Raw genomic sequence first — 10,272 nt, forward strand, 5'->3', positions numbered from 1 at the left:
GGGCTCCCCACAAGCCCCTCGCCCGCAGCTGGGGGAGCCGGAGGAGTCGAGCGGAGAACTCGCCCCCTACCCCGGAGCAGACGGGGAAGGCGACGAAGCCCCCGGGGCCACGCCGGGGGAGGGCGAGTCGGGAAGCCCGGGGCCGCCCGGCCCCGCCTGCCCTCTCGGCAGAGCCGGGCGGTGAGGCCGTCCCCGCCGCGGGGGTGCGCGGCCCGCCCGCAGCCGGCCGGGGGGAGGAGGGCTGGGGCTCCGAGGTCACCCCTTTCCCCGTGCCCCCCCGCGGGGAAGGGGAGCCGTGGCCCCTCTCCCGCCGCGGCCGGCCCGCGGGGGCCCGCCGTCTGTCTGCCGCGGAGACCAGGCGCTGTCGAGCAGCTGCCATTACTCGGGCCAAGCCCCGTCCTCCAAGCAGCCATCCCCCATCCCGGCGGGGAAACGCGGGGGCGGCGGGGGTGTGGGAGAAAAGGGAAGGGGGGGGAGCGGGAAGCAAAGCGGTGGCCCCGCGTGTGGGGAATGAGCGGGGCCGGGGGGGTGGCGGGGCCGAGGCCGGGCTGCGCCACACCCCGCTCGGCCTCGCCTCGCACGCCAGTCCCCGGCTCCCCCGCTCCCCGCAGGCCGCGCGGAGCGCTGAGGGCAGCGGCCCCCCGGGCGGCCCTCAGCCCCCCCCCCGGCCCCGGGCTGACGGCAACTCGGCGCGGGGGCCCCGCCGCCGCCTCCCAGCCGAAACCCGACCGGGGAAGGTGCGGGGACGAAAATAATCGCCGTTAATAATCACACGCGCTCCGCCGCCGTCCCCTTCTCCTCCTCGGTTTCCAAGCGGGCTGACAGATTATCCTGCCCACTCCGAAAAATGAAATAATAATAATAATAAAAAAATCCCGCCTTCCATTCCGCCCCCCCGCCGCCCCACACATTTTATTATGAAGTATAATTGCTCCCCCCTCCCCACACGGCACCCCGCGGAGCAGGATTGCCCCCTCCCCTGCTGCCCAGCCCTTCCCCTCTCCCCTCTCCCCCATCTCCTTGGAACAGTGTGTACATGATTTTGTAGTTTTTTTAAGGCGCCATGTTTATAATCCTCCATCATATTAAAAAAAAATCCACCCAGCGTGAGACACGGCGTCTCTCGCTCCCCAAAGCCAGGCAGGCAGACACAGAAACATCCACAGGGCTGTAAATTCACCCCCCCCCCCCCCCCCCCCCGCACACACACCCCTCCTCCCCAGACTTAAAAGTCTCTCTCACCTTGTGCTGCCGCCGCTTCTGCTGCTGCTGCAGGGGGGGAGAAGTTAAGCCGGGGGAAACTTTTCAATCCCTTCCCCAGGCCGCTGCTGCCTCCTCCTTCCACATATTTTTTCCCCTCAGAGTTTTATTGTGTCTGAATTTTCTCTCTCTCTCTCCTCTTCTGTCTGTCCACAGTTCAGGTTTCTGGGGTAAACAGGGTTTAGGATGGTGCTAGGGATATTTGGGAGAAGGAGAACTCTAGTGGTGTCTGCTGGAGTTGCTGTTTGTTTCTTTTATTATTTTTTTTTTAATAATACATTTGAAAAGGATCTTTATTTATTGTATATGTATTTTATCATACTCTTAGGTCTGGAGCCTATCTTATTGCAGAGGAAAGATGTGCCGCCTCTCTGGCCCCAATACATGCAAATTCCTCCTATCATGAAGTCTGACTTGGAGAAATTCCGGATAACATTTTTGAAAGCAGATACTCGCCTGGAGCAAGAGAAACTAAAGCATACAGAGTCAGCGGTCTGTCTCAGAGTTGGCTATATGTTGCGAGCTGCAGATACACACTTTCACTGCGGGATCGGAAGATATATAATTTGAAATATAACTTTATAGGTGCAAATATGTATATGTAAGCAGCAAGAAAACATGTACATTTTGGTCCTGTTTTTATATAGACTGAGAGATAAATGTTATTAATAATAAATGTATAGGCAAATACATTCTAAAGTTTCTGTCGTGGTTTAGCCTTAACTGGCAACAAAGAACGACGCAGTCGCTCTCTCGCTCCTCCGCCCTGGGGGGGTGGGGAGGAGAATGAGAAGGAAAAGGCAAAACTTGTGGGTTGGGATAAAAACATTTTAACAGAATGGCAAAGGGAGAAGGAAATAATATTGATAAAAATAATACATTGTGTGCAATTTTTTTCCCACCTGATAGTCAGCTTGCTCCCAAGTAAACACCCTGCTCCAGCCAGCTCCCCACTTAAATACCGAGCATGACGTCGCATGGTATCGGATATCCCCTTTGATCGGCTGGTTTGGGTCAGCCCAGCCGGCTTCTTGTGACAATTGACCCTATCCCAGCCGAACCCAGGACAGTTTCTGAAATACTTTGGGAATTATTTAATGGAAAAGTAACATACTTCACAATTAATTAATCTTGACTAGAAATGCGCCATACTTTATTAAAATACACTGTAAGCTTAGTTTTATAAACATTTATGCGTGCAAATGGTTTTAATTATTCGAGTAGTCATTAGTATTACTAAAATAGTTTTGGACTTCCAGTGATGGAAAGGATGCATCTATTGTGCCTGGTCAGTCGAAAGATTCATCAGAGTTTGCACACTGAACAGTGCAAGTTTCTCCCGTGTGTTTAGTAAATAAGATTTCTAGTAGTGTCTAAAACCATATTTTGTTGGAGACTGCTGCATCAGGATTTTACATCCTCTTTTGAAAACCAGAATGCAAATAACAGTTGCACGGCAGTGATAAAGCTTTACTTCTATTATGTATTTAAATATGAAAGAACATTTCACATTATCTAAAATAAATAGATAGCAAGGAAAGTGCTGGTAATCTGCTTTCAAAGAGTGCTTGAGGGGTTGGGCAGATATCAAATAGTGGTACTATCATTTATTAACTGTATTATATTGGTTGTATTAATAAAAAGCAAACGAAATTTACAGGCAATTCGTTAAGTAAGAAGGGATTTACCGTCGGTATAATTACAAAAAGACTACCTTATGTAAGCATTTAGTTGTGATGTTTGGCTCCGATTTCGTTAAAGCATGTAATTTTCAAAAGAAGTTTGATAGAAATTCATGCCAAGTTTCCATGGGATATTGCTGCCGTGGCTGCCTCAGGTTTCTATGAAACCTCCTCTGTACAAATTGCATCCGAACCATATTTATATAAGAAAAAAAAGTTTGGGTCCTTATCGTTTCCACCGTTCCTACCATGCAGCCAGGCTAGCAGTTCTGCTCAGGCTGGCGTGGTGAAGACGCACCGGTTCTCACGTCCAGAAGCAGCAGAGGAGCGTAGCTAGCAGCGTACATAACCGTCTTTAATTCCCCGGCCTGAGCAGCCAGGTACCTCCTACAGCAGGGGCGGCTGGGGGGGTGGCTGCAACTCCAAAACACAGCTCCAACCCCAGCCTCGGGTCCTTTAGCTGAAGGACCTGTGACTCTGCCACAGCGCCTTCTCCTTACCGATGTACACATTTATTTAAGACAGAAGTTCAGCTGCCTTCAGTGTAAAAAGCCTTTACCCTTTTTCTCTCCAGGACCCGCAGAGAGCTGCCAAACAAATACTTAGGCCGCAGTTTCGCCAGCGCGTAAGCATAGGCTGGGTGGAAGCCTTACCTTCGCCTACCTCGCAGGTTGCTACCTGGAGCCTGCAGCCTGCCAACAGTTTGCTCTACTTAACGTATTTGTAAAGGCTGCTCTGGACCGTCTCCAAATATTTGTTTCGGGATACAAATATTTGATCGTGGAGAGAGCGAGGGATCCTCGAGCAAACAGGCAGGGAGCGCCGGCAGCCACAACCACGTCACCTTCCCCGAGCTGGCGGGCAGGGAGCTACAGCAGGTGTGGAGGGGGCACGCAGCTTGGACAGGGGCGTTCGCGGGCCTTGCTTTGGGACGCTCTGAGGTCCTCACTACACCCCCCGTAACCGCGCTGTACGCCCTCAGCGCACACCGGAGGATACAAAGGATGCCTTTTCTCGGCTGTTCTGACTTCTTTCTGTCTGTATGGGAAAGACTTTTTAGAACTCACGACCACACCGGTCGCCAGCCCCTCACCATGCTCTCCGCGGGCACCGCCCGCCCAGCAGGAGCAACCGGCCCGGCGGCGCGGCGGCGGAGGGCCGGGCGCGGCAGACAATGGGGCGGAAATCCCACCCCCCGCGCGCGCCTGGCCGCGGCCGGGCTCCTCATAGGCGGCGGGAAGTGCTCGTTAACGCAAAGAGCGGGCTGGGGGCCGGGGGCGGTGCGGGGGGTTCCTCCCGCCCCGCCCCGCCCCGCCCCGCCCCGCCCCGGCGTGGCAGGGCCCCGCGGGGGGCGGGAGGGCGCGTCCCCGTCAGGGAGCGGGTCTGCCTGTCAGAGCGGCCGTGGAGCCGAGCCAGCAGCTCGGGGTGTGGTGGTGGGGGTCCGGCCCGCTGCCCGCTTGCGGGGCTGCGGGGAAGGAAAATGCGAGGCAATTAGAAAGACGAGGTGATGGACTCAGTGGCTCTGGAGGGGCAGGTGCGTGCTGCCGGCAGCGGTCAGGCTGCGTGCGGGCCGTGCGCTGCTGCCAGCGCCGCTGGGCCGGTGGGCAGCGCGGGGCCTGGGTACGCGGCGCTGGTTTAGCAGCAGTTTAGACTTTATAAATGTTTTTGAGATCGGTTACAAGGTTATGTAGTATCATTCGATGAATCATAGAATGGTTTGGGTTGGAAGGGACCTTAAAGATCAACTGGTTCCAACCCCCCTGCCATGACCAGGGACACCTTCCACTAGACCAGGCTGCTCGGAGCTCCATCCAACCTGGCCTTGAGCACTGCCATCGCTGTTACCAGCACTTAATTATCAGCCAATTTAACAGAGTGATTCAATGGAGTTTGGTCCAGTCGAAATAGTGACTTAGTTAAAATTATTCAAAGATGGCAGGGAGTTTGGTACAAATAAAGGTTTGGTTGCACAGCTTTGGTTTAGCAGCAGTTTAGGATTCAGTAATATTTTTGAGATAGATTACACGATTAGGCTGTATAATTATTGACAGTACTCAATCATCAGTCAGTTTAACAAAGTGATTCCATGGAATTTGTTACAATCAAAATAGTGACCTAATTAAAGATTCAAAAACAGCAAGAGTCAGCCGAAACTTACAGCAGGCTGACACACACAGGTGAAGGTTAAACCAAAACACTCGTGTAGGGAGACAGACAGACAGACAGACAAATAATTCTGAATAAAATGGCACACAGACAGGCAGATGGTTCTGGACCAGATTGCACGTGTGCTTGCACACACACTCAGGCTAACCTGTGACTAAAATTTCCCATTTCGTGAGTTTCATGGATTATTAACTTTTATGTGCCGGCATTCATCAACGGACAGTCAGTGAACCTCATGAAATCATCGATGGATGATCTTTGAATCCTCATGAAACCCACCTCGAGAGAGGTCCCAGCTCAGGGGAGATCCTGGGTCACGCAGCCCGCTGCAGTTCCACAGAGCTCAAAGGGTCTCACTTTTGGACTCGAGATGACTGACTTTGGTTGACACTTTCATTTCTGGCCACAACTCGTGCTGAGTCATGCTGGTAGACAATTCGGGGAGCAGACAGCCTAGGTGTGACCGGGGGTGCCTGGCCCACCCCAGCTCCAGGCTGCTGCGTTTGCCACCAAGGCAACCGCACAACGGGAGGTTTTCCCAGAGCGTGCAGGGCTTATCCTGATGTGTCATGCAGGCAGCGGATGGCCTTGGTGTGGCTGCACGTCACATCTGTGCTATTCGCTTCCCTTGGAAAGGGGCTGGCTGGGCAGGAGAAGAAGCTGCACAAGCAGAAGCACAGTTTTGGCAGAATAAGCATAATCCAGGCTAAGAATGTAATCCACTGCTGTGAATTAAAGGGGGTATCAGACAGGTTCATGGGAAAGAAACGCCTTGCAGGTTGGAGACACAAAAACCATGACTTGGGAAATCCCTGAGCTGGAGGCAGTTGGAGGCTGGCACACAAATGCCCTGGGTGCCTGGCTGTTGCCGAGTTTCTCAAGGTGTGGATACTCCTATGTCCGCTACACTTCTTGTGCGTGAGAAGACTGACACTGCCCAGTAACGTGCAGGCAGGTAAACATGTCTCCATTTCCTTTTAAACAATACTCCCCCTCTCCTCCTTTTCCAAAGATCATTTTATTTTTAGTTCTAACACTGAACAATGCAATCCTGTGTGGATATGACGTTTTGTTCTTACCACGCCCTTTTGCCATTCTCTCTGTTCAGCGGTACGGCCATCAAACGCAGGTGAACAAGTACATCACTGCTGGCGGGTTCCAGGAACTGGGCTCAGAACCATGAAAGCATCAGTTGAACACTGCCCAGAGTAGAGCAGGGAGTGTTGTGTCCTCTCCATCTCAAGACTTGTGCTAGGCTAATGAATGCACAGCCCAGCCTTCTTCTCCAGGACCTTCTACCATGCTCCTGGCTGAACCAAACCCACCCATTATGTGCTCAAGTCTTTATCGGGCTTTGTAAGATAGCTGTCTCTTGCTGTTGGTGCCAACCCACTTCACTGTGTGCTCTGCTCCCAGCCGCACTGACACAAAAAATGATTTGAATATGTTTCCTGAGAGGCAGGTCTGCTGTGTTGTGGTCACGGAAGTGTTAATGCAGAAAATTAGTGTAAATTTTTCATCAGAAGAAAGTTTAGCAACATAGTTTTCTTTGCAGTAAAAATCTCAGCAATGCATTTAATTTAGGAAGCTGGGGGAAGGGAACAAAACTTTAATAAAAACAGGCTCAGGAAATCCACTGAGCTGAAAATAGTTGGAGGATGGGAGAGTCTTAGGGAGAAGCTTGTGCTGTTCCTTTTTTCCCCAGGCGCTGGAAAGGAAATACCAGGCTCAAGGTGGGGACGCAGAGCAGAGAACCCCCATCAACGTCTGCTGCTCCATGAAGCTGTCCAAGGAATGAGTGCATGCCACCCAGAGGTGCTGTCCTTGCAGGCTTGACGTGATGAGGATGGAAGTAGACCCTGCAGCAGACAGGATCCTTCCTCCTCTTCCAGCTTCCTTCTCCTTGCTGTGTCCCTGGCCGTGCAAAGTGGCTGTCCAGGGCTGGCTGGCTGGCCACAGTGCTCAGAGGATCTTGATGAGGACTTCTGTGAATTGACGGGGCTGGAGAAAATAAGGATATAAATAAAAAGCTGGGAGGAAAAGTACAGGCAGAATTTCTAAAGATGTTCTGGGGTGTCTGCTGAAGACAGTATGTTGTGGGGAGGTGGGTCTTTGTTCTGATCCTCTATGGCCAGCACTCACATGTGTGAATGCCTTGTGGGTTTAATAACTGGTGATAACAAAACCAGAAAAGCCTGCCAAGTATGGATGTAGATTAAAATATAAAATGCATTTTTTTTCACTGAGTTCTCTCTTTACATTTTCATGAACAACTGGAATAGAAGTTTATCCTGAGAAGTTTACCTGTGAGTAAACTAGCATATGTTTATGACATATGACATATGACATATGACATGTGTTTACGCCAGGATTATGCTTCATGAAAACTGTATGCCTGATGCAGCACAGAGTCTGCCAAAGGAGACTTAGCTTTGTATTTTTTAACTAATTCAAAACAACAGAGTGAGTTTGTACCGGTTTCATACTTTGCATCATCTGACTACTGTATTCTCAATACAAGAGCAGGTGCCATAACATGTAGCATGGAAAAAAGTTTTAACGTCCACTTCCAAGTGTACGTCAAATTTACCTCACATGGATTTGTCCAGTCTTGGTGTAATATCTAAAATAATTTATGCAAAATAAATACACAAAACTTAAATTTGCTTTTAGACTGAAATATCATCTGTTGTTGTTTTATGAGAATGCAGTGACTACAGTTATATCGTTTGCCAGAAAATACAGCTATGACTATGAGGAAATAAGTGGTACCTTTTGTTATTAAAATAATTACGAAACTAGAGATTTTACATAAGGAGATGCTATGAATGTCATAATTGCAGGGAAATATCAGTTGCATTGTTCATCATGTTAAATGCCAGCATAGCCAATAATAGGAAGAAAACACCCTATATTACCTGAAAAAGGGAGGCGTTACAGCATGCATTAGGAGCACGCAGAGGCGTCCAAGGGCCTTTGCACCGAGTCAGTTCGTGGCAAGCTGGGCTTGACCAGGTTTGGTCCAGCACTGGCTTTGAGCTAATTACTGCAGAAATAGTCTGTCTCTACCCTGCACTTCAAAGCCTTCCGTATTCAAAGTTGGCTTGTTAGCTCCAGCGTAGTGCTGGACCCAGGCTGATTCCACGCATTCATGTGGCACTTCTTTGGGATTAATAAGCCTTTCCAGTAAACATACTTCTGTCGTGGGTAGAGCAGGGATATCCAAATGTTTCTAAAAGAGGTAATGTGTTATCACTAGTACTGAATGGAAGCTAATAAGCCTTCGTGGACCCGAGCTGATCATATGCAGAGTTACCCAGCTGTGGCTCTGCACAGCTTTTTCCCCAGCTCCAATTTCCAGGAACAAAGTGTTTTGCATGGCATTAGCTCCAGTCTCACAAAGCTTATCATGCCAGTTGCAACGCGACGCATAAGAGGCAAAATTGTTTCTGGAACAGAGCTGCTCTCGAATCTAACACACCGCCGGAGCTGAAGATCCCTACCAGGCTGAAGGTGGCCTGGCATGAAGCCATCCTGATGTGCTTGCAGCTTTCGTATACCCTGATGTCATCATCAGCTTGAATAAATCTCCTAGAGATATCCCGGACTGGCTGTACAGGATAGGCACAATTAGTAGCAACATTTGTGTCAGTTTTGAACCGTTACGAAAGCTAATATAGGAACAAAAAAATGCACATCTGCCATTCTGTGGTTCTGACCCCTTATCTGAAAGCATCTTCTGTTATCCAGAGTTAAAGATAATATGTTGGATAAGATAAATTAGTTTTGATCCAGTATCACTCATTTAATTTTCATTTCATTCTGTAAGGAATCACCTGCTCAAAACCAGTTGTAATATTTCAGTCTAATTTTCCTATCATTAACAACCTGCTTACACTGATGGAATTGGAAGAGAATGCCATGACAAGGGAATCTTTGTACTTATACACTGGGACTCTTTGAAATGATGGGATTTGAAAAGTGTGCTGGGACAAATAGATTGTGGATTGCTTGATCTTACGTGTCATGTAGGATACATAGTATGCATAAGTCACAAGTAATAGATATTATTTATATATTTGTCTATTTATCTTCGCTAATAGCTGCATTATGTTCAGCAGATGGCAATGCAATCACTTAAAGGATTTCTCATTAAAAAAGAATGTATTAACACCCTATTAACTTTAATAAGAATAATGTGGTTTTTTGACATATCTCCTAAATTTACCAGCCATACTATTAAAAATTAATGTTTAGCTATTAACAAGGTAACTAAAATACAGTTACCATTGATACAGTAACTTTGAATATCCCAAATTGCTGAATTTAAAAAGTTCTACCAAATTTCCTCAATCCTCAATACAAAAATAAAATGAATCAGATTTTGACCTGCTGAACTGTATGCGTGTGTCATTCAGGGCAATCTTGATAACTCATTTTGCGTTCAATACCTGCACCTACTAAATTTTTCACATCAAGAAATAAATCCACATATTTTATTTCTAGTATTTGCATGTTTTATAGCCTCTTCTTAGTGCTGGACTAGTGCTAATTTTGTGCTTTTGTTAACATAAGAGGAGAGATTTATCATCCCCATATTTCAGTTCTTATTTGTAGGTCATGCTACTTTTCATCTCAGTTATTTATGTGAACATTTTCCCTTTTAGATGACAAGTATATTGCATTCACTTTGGAAATAATGTTACCTTTGAATGGTTTAGCACAGCACCAAGTGTTGGGACAGACATACAGACATGTTTTTCCTGCTTTCTCTCATAATTTTCTAGAGATCTAGGAAATCCTGCTAAAGCACCAATAAAAAGTGTTGTGTTTCTTTTCTTTTTTTTTAGAAAAGAAAGTACTGCATATAGTCAGGGAGTATCCACATTGCTTCTCTACACTGTGGCTCAAAAGCAGTTCCACATTTAAATTTCCTTGGATCACCTCAGCCATTTACTATTTCCCTCAACAAATATATACAGATGAAGGGAACGGGCTACAGCCACCAATCCTGCAAGCACTCCTTTGTGTTTACTGTGTGAAAACTGTAGTTCAAACTATCAAGTTTCGTGTGAATAAAATGCTCCTGTTTCCTTTATTCAAGCTCTGAAGCTTGTCATTATATGCAAAATTGCAATCAGAGGAGCAGAGCTTGGTCATAGGC

General features: G+C 48.0%; 1 protein-coding gene across 7 annotated transcripts in view; it reads right to left on the reverse strand.

The window, feature by feature from the left end:
- Positions 1-1,462, reverse strand: part of ZMYND11 (zinc finger MYND-type containing 11) — a 109,146-nt gene extending 107,684 nt beyond the window's left edge. For 3 of the 7 annotated variants that reach the window (XM_075419744.1, XM_075419747.1, XM_075419740.1), the window contains exon 1: positions 1,243-1,461. The gene's annotated coding sequence lies outside the window, so the exon portion shown is untranslated. Of the gene's footprint in view, positions 1-772; positions 810-1,242 lie in introns of those variants that run through there. The other 4 variants (XM_075419745.1, XM_075419742.1, XM_075419748.1 and 1 more) reach the window with 3 other exon arrangements.
- Positions 1,463-10,272: the final 8,810 nt, after the last annotated feature.

Source organism: Opisthocomus hoazin, chromosome 4 (assembly GCF_030867145.1).
Source record: "Opisthocomus hoazin isolate bOpiHoa1 chromosome 4, bOpiHoa1.hap1, whole genome shotgun sequence".
Taxonomy (NCBI): domain Eukaryota; kingdom Metazoa; phylum Chordata; class Aves; order Opisthocomiformes; family Opisthocomidae; genus Opisthocomus; species Opisthocomus hoazin.